General features: G+C 41.7%; 1 long non-coding RNA gene across 1 annotated transcript; it reads right to left on the reverse strand.

Annotated features, from left to right (window-relative positions):
* Positions 1-240: 240 nt before the first annotated feature.
* LOC124281671 lies at positions 241-4,142 on the reverse strand. The gene is made up of 3 exons (XR_006899956.1): positions 4,033-4,142; positions 2,371-2,373; positions 241-338 (listed from the first exon to the last, which is right to left on the reverse strand). It is a non-coding gene; the product is annotated as an uncharacterized LOC124281671 (long non-coding RNA).
* Positions 4,143-19,067: the final 14,925 nt, after the last annotated feature.

Raw genomic sequence — 19,067 nt, forward strand, 5'->3', positions numbered from 1 at the left:
TTTTTCACTCCTTTTCCAATGGTCGTCGATAGAAATATGTTTACTATTTGAAGAAAACGCGTTTTGCTCTGGTAAAGTTTTCTTGAGCCATACAGTGGTGTCTCACGATAAGCATTGGTTGTTTGATAAATAATAATAATAACATAATTATAGTCCATTTATCATGCGCATTTCTCCTCGCATAATGCATGCTCGAAGCGCCCAAATAATCTGATTATTATTACCCTGCGAGCCGCTAGAAGGTTAATAGTCACATGACTTATCCCACCGGTTACCCATTTTTCTGATGGGTGAATAAAGGCGATTTTGAACAAACTTACTTGCCTAAGGTGAGACCACTTGTATCACATGTGCTTCGTTGTGGGGCAGGGCTAAAAGCCCCAGAAACTCTCAGGGGCTCTCTGCCAAACACGGTCACCCATCCAAAATCACTCCGCGCTCAGCGTTGCTCAACTTGTGACATGAGCTCTATGCACAGGACCATCACCACCACTACCGCCATATTGTGTTGACAGACTCGGGGATATTATCATGGCGAATTCGGGATTACAACCTTCGACATTCAAAGTTGTTATCTTTATTGGGTTGAATTTGGCTCTCGAATTACATTGATATCAGATCATAGTTTTCGCTACCGCTAAGTCAGACTTTTACCGACCAATCAGCCGCTCGCCACAATATCGGGAAAGTGACAGACATCTGTTTTCTAAACACGGGATGTTCCGATTACAGGCATCTCTCACATGAGATAAACATTAATTTAGTGGGAAGACTTAACCCTCAGGGATGCTGCTGCCATTCAATCTGGATCTTTTGGTAGCCATTCCACAATCTAGCATTGTTCAGTTTTCAAAATTGAAATCGAGGACTTTGTCAACATCGTTTTTAAAGCGCAGTCTGGAATCGTACACCGTATTGCTCCAGAAAGTTGCTTCCTGATTGGTTAATGTTAACTTCTCGAGAGTCATTTCATTGGTTGGTCAAAGTTCGTTGACATATGAAGGTAAGCTGCAGAACCATTTAACTGCTACTGTCTAGGGGTTGTAAAGTGTTGTATTGAGACAGAACCTTAAAAATTGTATCTCAAACATCGACGTCACAGATAGAGGAAGTTTCTGAAATTTAAACATGTGGCTCTAGTTTCAGAAGTTTCCAAATGTCAAAGGTGAAATCACAGACCAGATGGAGTGTGAGTGTGTGTGGCTGCTTGTCCACACCTGCGCAGTGCTTATAGTTCAGCTCACTCGAGGAGCATGTTGTCAAGAAGTGTTGTTTTAAGACAGACCCTTGAAAATTGTATCTCAGACATCGATGCCAAAGATGGAAGCAGTTTCCGATATTTAATCTGTGGTTGTATTTACAACAGTTTACTTTTACGAATTTCCAAATGTCAAATGCCCACTGGATATTTCTGGAATTGGTGTAATATTGCTGAAGTCGACGCAATACTACCCTCACTCCAAGCAGGATTGATGTTGTTTTTGTTTTTTTTACATGTACAGCCAACTGTTTCCAAAACATTGCAGAGTTTTATTTCAAAAACATATTTCCAAGAACACTGGAGGCGCCCGGGCCACTGGTGGAGGAATCTTTCAAGCAGTCTCATTTCGTGCTAGGGGGATGCGGCCCTTTGGAAGGATCTGTATTTCACCCTTTTTCAGGCCATTGTCACTTATGCGGTAAACGTCTAAGATATGGTCGCTTCTCAATTCGACCCCTTACCCAACAAGATGACACACTGAGAAAGTTCATTTACCCAACAAGATGACACACTGAGAAAGTTCATTTACCCAACAAGATGACACACTGAGAAAGTTCATTTACCCAACAAGATGACACACTGAGAAAGTTCATTTACCCAACAAGATGACACACTGAGAAAGTTCATTTGCAGGCTGACAGAGCAGGAATATTGCTAAAAGCGGTGTAAAATAACATTCATTCGCACAATACGTGGCACAGAGGTTGGTCGCTGGTATTTCAAGAAAATGAAATGTGTTAAACTGAACATAAACTAGAAGGTAAGTATACGTATTTCAATGAAGAGTTGTGTTGCACGTAGATTTGACGATCCTGGTCAAATGTTAAATTCAGCGCCATCAGATTGAATGCGCTAGAAAGCTGTCTGCGGTGATCACATATGTGTTATTAAATGTGTGGTTTATTGCAATAATATCTGGGAATCGAACCCGAGCATTTGGCATGTCGAGCGAACGAAGGTAACGAGTTACGAATCATGAGTCACGTGCAGTATTGTGAATGAATTGTTGAAACAAGGAAACAAAGTATGTTTCTGCATGTATCAAGCACCAATATCCGTGTTGCTCATAGGCGCTCGATATAATGCTCTGATTTATAGGAGCTCAATACCATCTGATTTGTTGATACGAGTTGGATAACGTCATTTGATTACCTGAGGAATGTGATAGCACTATCTCACTGACTGGAGTTGGATAGCATCGTGATTAGCTGATAGAAATCTGTTTAATAGACGTGTGATGACATCATGTGATACAGGAGTTTTATGACAGCTCCTGATTTATATCAGTTCGATTATTTCATCAAATGTTAGGAATTAAATAGCACGTGTACCAGAGGGTTTACCCCCTGGTGAATTCTTCCATTGGGATAATAATAATATAGCAAGTTTAGTGCCTCCTATCGTAAAATGTAATCTAGATTATCTACTCCTTTAACCGATAAATGTTTGATGACATCAGTTGACAACGTCATCTGATTATTTTATAGGAGTTCGATAACATGCTGTGATTAGTTCATTTTAGATTTGTAACTGTCAGTATTGGATATCTTAGAGTGGTAATCCATTCAAGACTTATTCCCCCTTGTTCACGATCATTATGGGATGTGTGCCGAAGCACATGGCCAACAGTGTATCCTGTTACTGTTACGAAGAGGTCGTGACAACGGCATGTGACAGTTACACTATATATGATCAGTTGAGAGAGATAGGTAACATGGCATGATGCTGTGATTAGTTCAGATTAGTTTGGTAAAATCATCTGATTAGTTGAGAGAATATCAACAACATGCCGTGATTAGTTCATTTTAGATTTGTAACACTATATGATTAGCTGAGAGGAGGTTTGTATCATGCTGTGATTAGTGCAGACTAATTTGGTAACATCATCTGATTAGTTGAGCGAGAGGACATTAGTGACATGCTATGGTTAATTCAGATTAGTTTGGTAACATTATCTGACTGATAGGAGTTTGGTCACATGTCCTGGTCGGTCCTTATAAGGCTTATTGGACGGCGTTTAACTCGACTTCGGACACAGAACCGTAACGTCAGTCACTGCCGCACAAACACTTAACGTTGTCTTCAACCGCTTCCGAATTCCCGGGGAAATCCCAGAAATACAGGAGCACAAGTAAAATTAATACGGGAGCGTTGTCTCTGATCATTAAGACATTTAATCCGGAACTTGAATATCCTCGCGAAGACTAATCCTTGTGAACAAAATCAATACACGCACACCCCACTTGTTGACTGGATCCGTGCCTAGACTGACAGTAACAGTAATCAACATTACACCGCAGTGAATCAATTCACTTCAGTATCCATTCCATATATGTTTATAATCACGTCTAACCGGCAGTTGATCACTGTTGTCCAGCACCTAATCGCTAGAGTTTCAATGCCCATTTCATCAATCTCCCGTAACGTTGATCGTGACGTTCTGTAGTTGAAGTATATTGATACCGACGCACTATCACCGAGTCTGACTTAGAGGTAGTTCTACATATACATTTCTCGTTTAATGGTGATATTATTGACCTCCACAAACGATAATGTACAATATCTATAAGGCGCCTTTCCGGGCTTCACATCCTGCTCAAAGCGCACAAATATCATCTGACTATTATTACCCCGAATAAACCAAGCTGCCTGTGAGGCGCTAGAAGGTTAATAGTCGCATGACGTATCCCGCCGGGTACCCAGTTTCTGCTTGGTGAACAGAGACAATTTTGAACAAACTCACTTGTCTAAGGCGAGACCACGTGTATCACGTGTGCTTCGTTGTGGAGCAGGACTGAAGTCCTAGAAACTCCCAGGAGTCAAGCTGCTAATCACGGTCACCCATCCAATTACTCTCCGCACCCAACGCACCTGATTTGTGGTCTGAACTCTATGCACAGGACACCCCCGCACCACCAAAATGAGACTGTAGAACAGTTTGGGCATATGTACACTCATTAAGCTCACGTTCAGACATCCCTCGTGTCACAAAATAGGGAAACAAGTTATAAGAATTGACCTTTCCTTTGTGTGGGTAAACCATCACTGGCTGAAGTCCAAACATTGTAATAAACGTCGGACCTTCCGTTGACCTTCACCCTATGATTTATAATTGCTGATTGTGGGTGCCAAATACGATTTATTTGCGTCTGGCGTACTGCACTCTTGAATTCGTTCGTACCAGACAGCCGCCACAATGAGCTCACGAAGTGCAAGTCATACATTTCTAAATGGAAAAGGTGTTCCGTGGCATCAGGTCCCGGCAAGCTGGAGACATGTTTGCTTTGTGTTCTACTTAATGACACATTATACATAAATATCGATTGTAACAACTTTCCCAGATTTGCCGGTCGCATTTTCTCAGCAACGAAAGGTCAACTGCACACATATCACATTTATCTATTGATAAAAAAACAAACGACCAAACGTCATGCATAGATCACGTTCCACAGCTGAACGATAGTGGGACTTCTGTGAAGTTTATCTCATCAATTGACATTATGTTTTAGGCTTTGAAAAAGTATTTTTCACAATGAATAATAAATGGATTATTATTCTCGAAACTCTGAATTTCGGATTTCATGTTATTTGTAAACCAAGATTAGGGGTTTTCAAATGTCCTTCACTTGGAATAGATAATTTATAATTAGGATATAATACCGCTGATTTTCTAACACAGTATGTTTATCTCCATTCCACCAAAACCGCGTTATTAAGTTAAAAAGATTTTAAAATATGCACACTGTTGAAAATCAGAGCTATGTAACGTATATCACAATCCAGTATTTACTGAAGTCATGGTAGAATTCAGATTTGCATATTTCCTAAATATCAGCTCGTCCATAGTGTCACCGACGTCAGAGACCAACCCAGACGCTCCAGAGTGTGAGGGATTATCCATGAGAACGTGGCCAGGGACTCACAGCAGTAATTCACAAATGACATATTTTGTGTTCCTGGCTGTGATATTGCTGGAATATTACTAAAAGCAGCGTAAAACCACACTCACTCACTTACTCACTAAATGAGTGTTTCATCGTCCAGTCTCTAACAATAAACCCATGAGCCAACTTTGAAACATTTACTGTGTTAAATTAGTTTTGCATATTCCATTTAACTTAATTCATACAAGGATTATACTTAGCATGATGATACTGTTATGTAGAAGACGTAATTTCTGATTGTATTGTCCCAATACACGTTTTGTTTAACGCCGCACTCAGCAATATTCCAGCTACATGACGGCGGTTTGTAAATAATCAGGCCTGTACAAGACAATCCAATGATCAACATCATGAGCATCGTACGCCCACGAGGGGCGTCCCGATCAGCACAAGATGGAACCGCCGTTTGCGATTATCACAGCACTACACTTTGGTACCGACTGGAAGTCTTTGTCTTCTCCATTCTTCCTACAACGTGTTGGCCATCTTTTTGCTTGGCGTTGACATCTCTCGAGTTCATCCCTGGGATGGTCTATCGGATTCAGATCTGGAAATCTAGAAGGTCATGACAAGACATTGATGTCTGAATTATGAACGAAGTCAACAGTGACTTGAGGGGTGTGTGGTGTAGCATTACAATGTTGAAACCACTCTCTGTCAGTTGGTGAGGTGAGGTGAAATTAGGTTTAACGTCGTGCTTGAGAATATTTCGCTCATATGACGACGTGCATGCGTGTGTATGTGTGTATGCAGCTGCCTGTACTAGCCCAGACTTAAGCTGGTTTTATAGTGCTAGCCCACTGAGATACCATGCCGCAGTGAAGCATGAATACCCCACTCAGACACATTATACTGACTCCGAGCCGACCAGTCCTTGTTGTACCCAGTAATGCCGAGCGCCAGGCAGGGACCAACAAGTACCATATTTTAACGTCTTTTGGTATGACGCGGTCGGGGATCGAACCCGCGACCTTCCGCTCTCCGGGCGGACGCTCTAACCACTACACCACGGAGGTGGTCCTGTCAGTTGGTAATCGGAAGAATGACGTTGAAGAATTTGGTCCATGTACCCATTTGCTGTCAGAGTACCCTGAACTCCCACCACCAAGTCAGATCTCTGTCAGTAGGATATGACTCTCCACGCCATCACACGTCCGCCAGTGAATCATCTGATCTGTGGAACACAGTTCGGTGCCAAACGTTCATGTCGACGTCGGTAGACACGCTCTCTTGCGTCTCGGCGTTGGAGAAAACAATCGTTATTCTTCACTGAACCAGACTCGCCACCTGTCTCTCTGTGCCCGTATGGTGTTACTCAATGTAATCAACGCAAACGTCTCAATACAGGGACAAATACAGGCGCCCTGGGTCTAATCCAACCTATCGCCGACGATTCCTTCATTGCTCGGCCTGCTACCCTCTTAAAACCAGGCACTTGCCATAGTCTCGGTGCCAGTAGCATGTCGATGACGTAGATGAACGACTCGGATGTGTTCTTGTGCCAGGGTGACTTTTGGATCACCACTTCTCTGACGATCTCGGGTTTAATTGAACCAGGTACACTGACACTTAAAGGATATATGGTGTTCTGGCGAACATAGCAACAACAGACAGGGTCACTCCAGCTTCAGGGCGTCCTATGGTGTTTCCAGCCATAGTTTCAGCATTTTTTAACTTGCAATAAGTCGACAGACAAAATGCTGACTGACGTTTGACCTTTTATCGTGATTTGCACGTGCATTCTTATATTGTTTCACTTTCTGTGACATATTCATCCAGTCTAAAGCTATAAAATAAATAAATAAATAAATCGGTTGCGTTTGTAAAGGGCACCCGTTAATGAAAATGTGATTAATTGTTCTTTGAACATATTTTGTAATGGTATATCATGTTTCGTGAATATACAAGAACAACTTATCTTCTAATATTACATGTGTATCTTTCGTTTGAAGTGTGTATGTACTGTTAACGGTGGTGAAGATATGGATGGTAATGCAAATCCCAACGGTCAAACAAATTATGACAGTGATTCCCTCGTCATCAAAGCCTTACTGCCCTAATGCAAACTGCATTCATGATGTAATGCAGACACGATTGTGAGTGAGTGAGTGAGTGAGTTTAGTTTCCAGCTATATGGCGGCGGTCTGTAAATAATCGAGTCTGGACCAGACAATCCAATGTACAACCGCAATTGGGAACCGATGACATGTGTCAACCAAGTCAGCGAGCTTGACCACCCGGATCCTGTTAGTCGCCTCTTACGACAAGCGTGGGTTACTGAAGATCAATTCTAACTCGGACCTTCACGGATGACACGATTGTGATGTTTGATGACATCTATTATGACATCAGAGTCTATGATTGCTGACATCATTGTCGCGGCAAGGTAGTAGATGTCACTTCTTCGCAAGCACAAAGTCTCCATATACTAGTGATGTGACGATTCATCGATACAGTGAATCGATACAAAGTTTTACATTGTCATATATCCCGATACGATACTTCAAAGGGGCCACGATACATGATGTTAACTTTGAATATTGCCGAATTGCGATATCTGTCAGGATATACTGTTTTTAAAGTCGGCACAAACTTCATTCAATATAATTATGTGACTGCAGTCACAGCATCCAGCAACATGCAGATATTAAAGGTGTTTTTGATCTATGTTTTATGTTTATAACAGTATTATGTTGTATTTAATTTGTACTTGTTTTTAAAATTGTGTCAAATGTGACTTTTTTCAAATTAAAGTTTCTTTCATTTAAACATTGCTTTTGTTTTCATCTTAAGGTGTTTTATAGTTGGTGTTAGAATTAAAGGTTTTAGTATCGTGATACGTATCGTATCGCCACACTTATATCGGGATTCGTATCGTATCGCAGCTTCAGTGCACAATACTTTGGAAATATATCGTCGTAAGTAAACTTATAGTATCGTGATGTATCGTATCGCAGGTTGTATGCTAATACCAGCACTGCCATATACTACCCTTAAAGGGAGAAAGCGGGAGACTGGTATATCTGTTCATGAAAGTTATTATTTGATGAAAACTGACGGGTCGGTTGAATCTATATAACGTTACATTGCTTCTTAACGGACGCCAATGTCATCACACGTTGTGAAGGATGTCACATTTGGATAAATTCCGTCATTACAGCAAAGAAATGTAACAAGTTCCTTGCTAAATGCTCTGGACATAATTATATTAAAACCATTTATTCAGTAAAGCGATTGTGTTAATGTTTTGATCTATTTTACTGTAGCAATTTACTGTTGTCATCAATCTGGTACAAGAAACTAATATACTGAGCTTGACATTCAGCGACAGTCCGTGTGTCATCATAAGCCGTATTGTAGATGGGCAGCAGAGCACTACAGAGCGGTAGCAGAGCACCACAAATGGGGTTTTCCGCGATCAATATTGTCAAGTCGTTTCTGGCACACATCCCTCGACCTGCGATAATCTGGTCTGGAATCCTGTATTTACTCTTTGTAAACATTCCAGATATAATCCCTAAACCTAAAACAATTGTGATATTTTTTGTGTTTACTTTCAAATTTTCTTGGTCTCTCGTCAAGCACGATCTCATCCAATTAAATCGTCTGTATTGTGAATCCCTCATATCTTCTACAAAAGCTCTTCATTAAAACGTGATTTCATTGGCCCATCGATTATGAGCCCGAAACGTGGCCTGTTTTTCCTTACCATGTGTTGCTGCTACCAGATCATCGGAAGAAAAGCGCTGATGGGAAGGACCGCCTAATTCCATGTTCAGTAGGTAATTACATTCAACTATCTCTTGTTTGTGTGTTCGATCGTGTAGTTTAAAGAGGCGGATGTCTGCCCGAGTGAAAATGGTCTGTTTGTATTGTCGTCTGCTAGGTGTGCGCCGGTTTGTGGCAGTGCGAAGTGACGGCCACTGTCGCTACAGTCAGCTCGCATCGCCAGCTGTCATGTTTAGCAATCATATTGTGATCAGTTCCACTGTCCTTACGTGTTTCATTATACTATTGATTATAGTACCTTCGCCTATCTCAGACATGAGGGAGATGCCGGTTTTCAATCCACGAGGTTGATCGGGACATTGTCGCCAACACGCTGCACGTTCCCAGTATCAAACCAATACTGTGTTCCCGAATCGAGCTTTCGTATGTAGCTCTCTAACGAGAGCTACTAACATACAAATAATGATTTGAAAAATGCGTGCAATTGTATATTTGTATGTGTTTGTATGCCGATAGTCAGTGCATGCCCTGGGCATTATTTTGACATACAGGCATATAATACTATTCTATTTTCAAGAACAATATATCCAGCTGGTATCTGTATTATCATAAGAATAGACATTTTCTCAAATGCCCTTTACACTACACGGCAGACCCATGTCACCACACACAACACTACACACGGCAGACCCATGTCACAACATATAACATTACACACGGCAGACCCATGTCACTAGACATAACACTACACACGGCAGACCCATGTCACCACACACAACATTACACACGGCAGACCCATGTCACGGCAGACCCATGTCACCACACACAACACTACACACGGCAGACCCATGTTTACACACGGCAGACCCATGTCACTAGACATAACACTACACACGGCAGACCCATGTCACAACACATAACACTACACACGGCAGACCCATGTCACAACATATAACATTACACACGGCAGACCCATGTCACTAGACATAACACTACACACGGCAGACCCATGTCACAACACACAACATTACACACGGCAGACCCATGTCACTACACACAACACTACACACGGCAGACCCATGTCACAACATATAACATTACACACGGCAGACCCATGTCACTACACAGCAGACCCACACAACACATAACACTACACGGCAGACCCATGTCACAGAACATATAACATTACACACGGCAGACCCATGTCACAACACACACACCACACACGGCAGACCCAGATGTCACTACACACAACTCACGGCAGACCCATGTCACAACATATACAGACCCATGTCATAGACACTACACACGGCAGACCCATGTACACACAACACTACACACGGCAGACCCATGTCACACACACTACACGGCAGACCTATGTCACACATATAACATCACACACTTGCGGCAGACCATGTCACACACACACAACACTACACACGGCAGACCTATGTCACTACACACAACACTACACACGGCAGACCTATATCACTACACACAATACTACACGGCAGACGGCATCACTACACACGGCAGACCCATGCTGTCACAGACATATGTCATTACACACGGCAGACCTATGTCACTACACACAACACTACACACGGCAGACCTATGTCACTACACACAACATTACACACGGCAGACCTATGTCACTACACACAACACTACACACGGCAGACCGATATCCCTACACTCAACACTACACACGGCAGACCTATGTCACTACACACAATACTACACACGGCAGACCGATGTCACTACACACAACACTACACACGGCAGACACAACACTACACACGGCAGACCGATATCCCTACACTCAACACTACACACGGCAGACCTATGTCACTACACACAATACTACACACGGCAGACCCATGTCACTACACACAACACTACACACGGCAGATCCATGTCACTACAAACAACACACGGCAGACCCATGTCACTACACACAACACTACACACGGCAGACCACATAACATGTCACTACACACATCACTACACACGGCAGACAAATAACTTTACACACATCACTACACACGGCAGACCAATATCACTAAAGATAAGACTACACACGGCAGACAATGTCACTGCACACAACACTACACACGGCAGACCTATGCCACTACACACAACACTACACACGGCAGACCCATGTCACCACACACAACACTACACACGGCAGACCCATGTCACTAGACATAACACTACACACGGCAGACCCATGTCACTGCTCACAACACTTCACACGGCAGACCCACGTTACTACTAACATCTCTAAGACCCATGTAATCACACAACACTACAACCAAGACCCATGACACTACACCTCCCTACACTGAAGACCCAAGACACTCCACCTCCCTACACTGAAGACCCAAGACACTCCACCTCCCTACACTGAAGACCCAAGACACTCCACCTCCCTACACTGAAGACCCATGACACTACACCTCCCAACACTGAAGACCCATGACACTACACCTCCCTACCCTGAAGACCTACTACAACGAAGACCCAAAATGCTTCTCTTATAAGTCCTTATAATGAAGACCCATGTCGCTAAGCATTATTACAATGACAATTCACGCCACTACACGTCACTACCTTGAAGACCAGTGATACAACAGCTCAATACAATGAAAACCCACGCCACAACACAATACTACTATGAAGATCCATGACACAACGCTGGAATGAAGACCCACGTCACTATATAACACAAGAAGAACACATATGCCATTACACATCAATACAATGAAATCTCACGCCACTACACATCACTACAAGGAAAACCCACGGCACTACATATCACTACAATGAAAACCCACGGCACTACATATCACTACAATGAAGACCCTTGGCACTACATATCACTACAATGAAGACCCTTGGCACTACATATCACTACAATGAAGACCCTTGGCACTACATATCACTACCACTTGGCACTACATATCACTACAATGATGACCCTTGGCACTACATATCACTACAATGAAGACCCACGGCACTACATATCGCTACAATGAAGACCCTTGGCACTACATATCACTACAATGAAGACCCTTGGCACTACATATCACTACAATGAAGACCCTTGGCACTACATATCACTACACTGAAAACCCACGGCACTACATATCGCTACAATGAAGACCCTTGGCACTACATATCACTACATTGAAGACCCTTGGCACTACATATCACTACAATGAAGACTATTGGCACTACATATCAGTACAATGAAGACCCACGTCACTACATATCACTACAATGAAGACCCATGACACTACATATCACTACAATGAAGACCTGTGCCTCTACAAAACAACGATGAGCCATGGCACTACACTTCCGTACAACGAAGTCCAATGTCACTACAGTTTACTGCAATGAAAACTAATGTCACTACACATTCCATAAATGATGGATACATATCAGAAGAATGAAGACCGACCTCACAACAGAACACTAACCTTTCCATGTCTCACCACCGCTGGGAATACAAGTGAAATCTACATAGTTACTGTTTCAAAGCTTGTCAAAGATTCCTGGCAGATATTCTTCAGATGCGATTTCCACCGCATCGATCACCTCGCGATTCCTGCCTATCAGAAAGACAGGTGCTCTTTCAAAGGGACCTCTTCCGAGCTGAGATTACCGATAGGGACACGTGTAAGCCTATATACATAAACTAATTGCTTCCTGGTTCTTAGGTAGATATGACTGATGGACAGACGGTCTTTCAACAAGATAGATCTGATATTGTCAGGGTGACCGGAAGTAATGGGTCTGCATGTCACGTTAAAAGCTCCTTTAACGCATCGTCGCCTTACTGTAGATGCCATAGCGCTACTCGTGTTACAAATTGTGTGGCTCAGTCCTAATCTTAATTCGTTTCTAGAGCTCACAGAGATTTTACAAAATGGATGAAAGAAGGGGTCGGTGGGGTAGCCAAGTGGTTAAGTTGTTCGCCGGGTTAATTTCCCACATTGGTAAATTTGTTTGAAACCCATTCTTGGTGTACCCTACCGCGATATTGCTGGAATGTTTCTTAAAGTGACGTAAAACATTATTTGAGAGCAAGGAATAGACTGTCTACTTTCGTCCCTTTTTCTCAACATAGTAGGATAATACGATGACCATAACAGTTGATTTGAACATGTTTCTTAATGGTGACCTTGTGCCACGGTATCGTTATGTCATTATACTCCTGTCTGTCTGCTTTTTAAGCTAAAATATGTTTTGGGGGTTGGTCGACAAAGTCACTGTGTGCTCTTGGTAGCAATTAGTACTTTTCAATTCACTATCCCAAATAGAGTTTGGGTCTAGGAATTGTCGTGTTTCAGAACTTGCTTCTGATGCTGCTGGTGCTGCTGCTGATAATGCTGCTGCTGATTGCTATATTGCAGCGTCTCAGTACACAAATAAATGTCCATGTATCTCTGTTACAACCTAAGCTGCCGCTCTCTCTTCGCGGCGCCGCAGGGATCAGGAGGACGTGCTCTTATTCACCGGAGTAAGCACCAACAAAGCCAATGGGTAACTCATGGACGAAGGTTGATAAACGTCATTTCCACCTTGATGTGCGGTGGCACACTGCAGTCTCTTGTCACAAGGTATCACAGAGGAGTATGAAGGAAGATTTGGAGTGCAGAGACACAATGACGTCAGCCTACTCACGGTAATTCACGTCACGAATCCGTGTAACCCCTGAACACATGACCTGCTCCACGCCGACTGTAACCCTTGAAACGTGACAGGGTCCGCACCGACACACAACCTCTGAACACGTGACGTGGTCCACGCCGACTGCAACCCCTGAAAACATGACAGTGGCCACGTCGGCTGCAACCATAGAACACGTGGCACGGTACACGTCGACTGCAATAAGTGAGCAAGTGATCCTTCCACGCCGACTACAACCTCGACATAGTTGACATGGTCCACCTGACACTCCGATCCCCCACCTATGCTAAGTGATTGGCATTCCTTGCCAGGATCAGGGCCTCCTGTGAAGGTCGATCTTCGTGAACAGCGTACCCGATCATTACAGACATTGTGTAACAAACGTGATTTTCTGTGATTTCAGTGTGAAACATACAAATTATCTGCATGTGTAATTTCTGGTAGTTAAAAACAAAGCTCTACTTTCAAAGAGATCCGTAAAAGGTTACCAGCTGTGAGGTAAAATATCCCTCCATCAACTACGCCAGCCAGGTTGGGTCACATCATGAGTGGAAACAATGTCTCCCACAGTTGTGGTGGTGATATGGCTGTCATTTCCTTTTCTTATATCCGCTAAAACGATCCGGTTTATATATAATTTGTGGGCATTATGGATGCGTCCGGATTTGAACGATAGAGTTGTCTTTCCTTACCCAGTTCATTTGCTACTACCTGGCCCTTTTCGTAACCGACTTGTCAAATTGGACACATCTATGCTGTCATGCATACATTAGTTTTCTGCCTTCTTATCAACACAGAAAGTATAGGAATACTTATCGTGATGTCTTCACGACCATTTCGAAAATAATATTTTCAAGTGAAACATTCTTATTTTTTTTCATAGCGTTCTCTCTGAATTGAACAGCAGTGAGTGAGATCGTCTACCTGAAGACCTGGTACACCTGACCAAGCACCTCAGTTCACATGCAGAGTTATGTCCCTTGGCCAGGTCATAAACCTTTGTTCGAATCCCCTGTTACTAAGTTTGTCCCGACTATTTTCCTAGCTTTGACATGCCTAGGGGTAAACCATAATGGTAAACGCGTAAGACCTGCGTCTCTTTTGACTTAAGGGGCAGTGGGGGTATCCTAATGGCTAAGGCGTTCGCTCGTCCCGCCGAAGACCCGGGTTCGATTCCCCACAAGGGCACAATGTGTGAAGCCCATTTCTGGTGATAATGCTGGAATATTGCTAAAAGCGGCGCACAATCCAACTCACTCACTCTAAAGGCCAGAGTCTCGCTTGCCTTTACTACCACATTAGGATGGCACGCCGTGGGAATAGAGTTCAAAGCAGCGTCTAATTCAGCTGACTCAACATTTCTAAACAATTTTAGACTCTCATATATCTGCTTTATTATAAACTCTTAAAGAAGTAGGGGAACTTCATTTTTATTTTATGATTGAAAAAAACCTGGGAGATATATCAGAGTCAATCAATGTTGATATGATAACAATGAATGATTTGAGAGTGCATATCCACTTGCACTTCCTTATGGCCATAGTTTGTTAACGCTTATACTTCCAATCCAAATTGAGTTCACTTTCCCTTACTTTTTTCGGAGAGTATATGATGCAACTGATCACAAGAGACATGGAACATGATGCATTTTCATTTCATGCGCTGTCTTGTCACGACAACTTGCTGATCGTATATGCAGTATATTCTTGCATTTTAAATGTCAAACAGTTAAATGTTCGCATCATGACGAAATGTCTCATAAAGTAAGAAAATTAAATTCATGGTATGTACATAATCGTTATTTGATGTGTTGAAAAGTCGCTGATGGGCTTATGACGTCTCAAATGAAATTACCGTACTTCCTTTAATAAGCGCCGGTAGTAAAGCAGCTCACTAACAATTACGGTAATTAGACCCGTAAGCGCAAAAGCGCCGTGTCTCTAATAGTGGTGGTCCGATTAATTGAAATAATCGAAGATTGGTCGCAATGACTAAACGACCAAGCAATCGATCATGTTTTCTCATAATCGAACACAAACAATTTTGGCACACACACATTTTTCACAAGGTTGGTTTTGTCTGTTACATTTCATAAGTACTACAAGCTCGTTCCTTGTCATGATTGAAATTATCTTAAAGGTTTCCTGGAAATTTATGTTCCTAACATACTAGTCCTCCTTTAAAGATGTGAAATTTGTAAATGCATTTTGTGCAATTTGCAGAAAACACCAAAAGAAGTATATGTTTTTTCTATATTTTTGTGCATTAACAAACATAACCAGGAGAATGTGATAAATCACGCTAAACAATTCTTTTTCGATGATTGATCGGTGGTAAAGAACCAATCATCAATTGTGAGATTTTAACCAATTCCCTATTAGTCTCTAATAAGCGCCGGGTCTGGAACTCCGTTGAAAAAATAAACTCCCGAGCGCATATTAAAGGAAATACGGTATGCACGAACCGTAAGGTGTTTTTCGCTTTGGTTTGAGGGCACTGTGTGATTTATGACTTATATTTCACAATGTGGTGGTGAGGTCACCTTGACCTGAATGTTTTATCTCAGCTGGCATTGTTTCTGCTCTGGTGAGCACGGATGAGCCATCCTCTTTGTTTTAATTGTTTGCTCCTAATCTTAAAATTAACAGAAATAAACAGGGAACCAAGTCGTTCGAGGCAGCACAATTCACTGAGCAGAGTTGCCTCCCTTTGTTGTGACAGAAACCTATGATAATGGGTTTGAATCCTACATTCATCCTGATTATGTTTCTAAACTGACGTTCAAAAGAAAGTACACACCTGATTCTCTGGTAAAATATTTTCTTTAAAACAGCATTAATATTTAAAAAGTGTTTTGATTCTGCCTTGTCACAAACATTGTGCAAGTGTTTCTAAAACACCACAGATATTGTACCCAATTACAACATTACTAGCAAAATATTTATGGTTTTATTGAGAATAGTCCCCAAACACCAGATGTGTTCTTTCTTATATACGTCTTTTTATGGGTCTTACAAAGTGGTAAACGTTATTGGACATTTCAGTCTTCCCTCCTAAGGGCGGTGGATATGGGGTGACATTGCTGGAATATTGCTTGATGACAATTTGACATACTCTGAAGCTCTGCTGCACCGCCGGCTTTATAAATCAGTGACAAGTAGGACTCGCTGGACCCAACAATCTCATTGAGAATGTCAACATTTTTACTGGGTTTGCTCTGATGTGGCCTGGGATTTCCTCACTCATTTAACTGACAGGCCGTGATAAAACTGCAATAAAGTCCGCAGTAGGGTTGAACCCAACCACCAGTGCCGTGGATTTGACATTACTGATTACTGAAGCACCATTTATCTCGTTTCCAATCGCGACCTGCCTGCACTGACGTGCAATGGTTAAAGAAAGTAATCGGGAAATGCCAAGTGGCTTGAGGGTGTAAACTAGAACATGACCAAATGACGTCTCAGCTGGATACACTTCCTGCACTCGATCCAGTTGTACTACTGGTTCACTGTGCTTAGTTTTGTGTGCTAAAACTCGCATCGCTTTGAAAGACATTGTCGCCAGTGACACATCTTTCAAAATCTTTCAAAATGTTTAAAGATGGTACTTATTGTTACCATACCTGTGTTACACTTAAAACGTTTAGAGGTGATTCTTTTTGTTATAGTGTCTGTGTCCTACTAAAAAACGTCTGGAGATTCTATTTTTTGTAACCATGCCTGAGTTACACCAAAACAAGGGCGTTGGGGTAGCCTAGTTGTTAAAGCGTTCGCTCGTCACTCTGAAGTCTCGGGTTCGATTCCCCACAAGGGTACAATGTGTGAAGCCCATTTCTGATGTCCCCCGCCGTGATATTGCTGGAACATTGCTAAAAGCGGCATAAAACCATACTCACTCACTCAGCTTGTATCTTCATAGTACATCTCCTGGTTGCATTTCTGCTGTGGTATTCACCTTCCTGTCCCTCGCCGTATATTGTATCGCAGTATTAAACGTCTCAGACTCGCATCAGTTCGGTCCTTCCTACAACATCAACCTGACAAAATACTTGAAAATGCTATGCAAAGCGGCGTTAAACAAATTTTTACTCCCTCACTGTCCAACATATCACATGGAGGCTGTTCAGAAAGGATGTCGTGGGCACAATTCATCGTTTCTTACAGGTCGCCTATTTACGTTATGCTATCGATAATTAAAGTGTTTTCCGTGGTGACCTTTGCTCAGTGCCATAATTGACAACACCAATGATGCAGAATCTGTGACAATGTACATGAATCACCCTGACATGATTATACAGCAAATTAAATCGGTAAATCCATCACGTGTCGCACAGTGAGAACCTCATTTTAATCCACAAAACCGCACGAATGTATTTTCTTTAAAAAATGGTTTTGTATGAATTATCGATGATGTTCACGTTTTTGTTCTGGTAATCATATGAGACACGTCCGTGTATCATCCGCGATATTAATCAGGGATTTCATCAATAACCTTCACTGTCATCGCCGAGTGCTTCGGCAGGCAATAAGGCTCCCTTTCTTCATAGATAATTCACTATCTCATGACACTTTATGAGAATGCATCATTTCACCTGGAAATACAAGAATTACGATCTTTATTTATATATGAGCGCCAGCCTCTAGTTGTAGCTTACCTTATTTTTTAGCGGCAGTGAGGTAGCCTAATGGTTAAGGCGTCGGCTCGTTAGGCTGAAGCCCCGGGTTCGATTCCCCATATGGGTACAATGTGTGAAACCCATTTCTGCTTGTCTCCCGCCGTGTTATTGTTGGAATATTGTTAAAAGCGGCGTAAAGCCATACTCACTCACTCATAATTTTAGCAGATATGTCTTGCCTCGGCATATGTCGGTGAGCGGCGCGCGTTGCTGTTCCGGGGCAGTTAACAGCATCTCCAATATAGGGATTCCTGGTTAGGCACTTAACTTCTATTCAGCTTGTTTGTACTTAAGGATTCCTTGATAGATCAGGTCCCAAGTTCCCTTCAGTCTGTTTCTACCTAGAGATTTCCTGATACACATTCAGCTTGTTTCACCTTGTAATACCATTCTTCCATTTACATTGTAAACCATCTTTTCAATTCGAAATAGTCAGCACCCCCAAAAAAAAAAAATAAAATAAAATAAAATAAAAAAATAAAATAAATAAAATAAAATAAAATAATAATATAAAATAAAATAAAATAATAATAATAAAGAAATAAATAAAATAAAATAATAAATAAAATAAAATAATAAATAACAAAATACAATAAATAAATAAATAAATAAAATAAAATAATAATGAAAAATACAATAAAATAAAAGTATAATAAAAAAAAAATATATTAAAAAATATAATAAATAAAAACAAGTAACAGTGAAAAAAGTAGGAAAGCCTTATGGTCAACGATCTATAGCTGTACGGCATGCAACTCTA

Source organism: Haliotis rubra, unplaced genomic scaffold, assembly GCF_003918875.1.
Source record: "Haliotis rubra isolate DU_JTF1 unplaced genomic scaffold, ASM391887v1 Scf287, whole genome shotgun sequence".
NCBI lineage: Eukaryota > Metazoa > Mollusca > Gastropoda > Lepetellida > Haliotidae > Haliotis > Haliotis rubra.